Genomic DNA, 2,279 nt, shown 5'->3' on the forward strand with positions numbered 1-2,279 from the left:
TAAATAAATAAAAACTTAAAAAAAAAAAAAACAAACAAAAAAAACAAAAATAACAAACAAAACCAAACAACACCAAACCAAACTTGCTCAAAAACAGATTTTCACACTAGAAAGCAGAATCTCAGCCCAGTAAATGAGTCATTCTCAAGTGTGTGTGTGTATACATATTTGTGTGCATATATATACATAGACACTGCTGTGTGTGTGTTTACAAGCAGCAGCTCCTGCTGGGAACAGTTGGTTGCATGGATGTTGTGACATGGGACCCAGAAAGGATGGGGTTTTTCCAGCAAGCCCTTCCATGCATTAGGAGTTCTCTTCTGTTCACCCCCAAATTTCAGCCAAGCAGACACCAACAATTCTCAAGCCAGCAGAGCAGAGGGTAAAACAAAAGTCTGACCTTTACCTGCCTGGGGGTCTCTGGTTTGCCTGTTACCACCTCTGAGCATCCCATACCATCAACAGGGAGGGATATATTCAGGCATCTAAAGTGCCTTTAGAATTTATCCTGGCACAACCAAGGAAAAAAAACATTTCTAATAAACCTGTCTGGTTAGCCTAACAGGCTAGTTTACATGGTCCTGAACACTGATTTAGTTTTTAAAAGAAAGGACAAGCATTTAGCAGAGGTTGCCTCTTGCTTTGCTGCTTCCCAGCCATTCTTGAAGACAGAAAGCAGCTCTGGTGTGTCCAGCTGTGGGGTCACCAACACAAAAAAGACAGGAGTTGTTAGAGCAAATCCAGAGAAGGCCATGAAGACAATTAGAGGCTGGACCACGTCTGCTATGGAGACTGAGAAAGTTGTGGTTGTTCAGACTGGAAAAGGCTCCTGAGAGACCTTGGAGCACCTTCCAGTACCTGAAGGAAGTACAGCAAAGCTGGAAAGGGACTTTTTACAATGTCATGGAGTGATAGGACAGGGGGAAATTATTTCAAAAAATGCAAGAGGGGAGATTGAGATGAGTTGTTTCAGAAGAAGTTATTTGCTGTGAGGGTGGTGAGACACTGGCACAGGTTGCTCAGAGAAGCTGTGGCTGCCCTTCCCTGGAACTGTTCAAGTCTAGGCTGGATGAGGCTTTGAGCACCCTGGTCTAGTGGGAGGTGTTGTCCTTGCCCATGGCTGAGAGTTGGAATTAGATGGTCTTTAAAGTCCCTTCCAACCCAAACCAGTCTGAGAAACTATGAACTAATGGTGTATTTTTTCCTCGTCCCATCCAATGGCAGATTTTGGGAAAGACAAGAAAACTTTGAGGACTGTTAGCACTGAAAACCAAACCCAACGCTATTCATTAGGGCCAATCTACCCAATTAGAGCACAAGAGCTCACAGCCACGACACATTAATAACAGTCACCTCTATGGAAATTAAATTCTGTACCAGGAACTTTTTCACCAGGATGGAGGAGCCCTGCCTGGCTGTCAGTGCTGCTTTACACATTAAAATAAGGCTGCTTTAAATGGCTGCTGCCATTCTTGCAAAAAGCTATTCAGTGGGAAAAAGGTTCATGTCAAAGTAAAGACACCTCTGGTTTTGAAGAGCACTGGTGGAAATGGTGTGTTTCAGAGTTTTGGGGATGCTGAGAGCATCTTTTTGTGCACCACAGGAGGGCATTATCTGTTTGTTTTTGCTGTCAGATTGAAGCAGAAGTAGTGGTGCTCTAAAGTCAGTGCTAGGTAACAGCAGCAGGCATTATTTTATGTAATATATCCTGTACATTAATGGATCCTGTACATTAATGCACACTGAGAAAATTTGAATCTGCTCAGTCTAGGACCAAAAAAAAGCCCCAGAAAACCAACCAAACAAAACAAAAAACCCAAACAAAAAAACCCCAACCTTTTTGGGGGAGAACTCATGACAGCTTTGCCAATGCCCATTGGTTCCAACAGATCCGGCCCCAAAATCTTGATCTGCTCTAGGTGATGTAATGTGACACCATGGAAGCCGTTTCAAGAGGAGCTTTTTCCATGCATCCCCAAGGCTGTACAAATCACAACAGTCTGTAACAAGGTGTTGGCTAGCAGGAGCTGAGTGCTTTCTATTCTCATGCTTTGGCTGACTTGGTTTTGCTAGGAATGGAACAAAACCACATAAGCTGTACAGTCTGTGGTACCCTGAGACCCTTTCTCTTTGTAACCTAGCTTGTTAGGGTGGTCAAGAAGGTGTTACAAATCCTCTGCCATTGCTCTTTGGCATATCTGGCTTTGCAGAAAACAGCAAACCTCTTTGCTGAGGGTGAAATAACCCAGAGTGTTATGAGTATCATGGCTTTGTTTTCT

The sequence above is a fragment of the Calypte anna genome, chromosome 6, assembly GCF_003957555.1.
Source record: "Calypte anna isolate BGI_N300 chromosome 6, bCalAnn1_v1.p, whole genome shotgun sequence".
Lineage (NCBI taxonomy): Eukaryota > Metazoa > Chordata > Aves > Apodiformes > Trochilidae > Calypte > Calypte anna.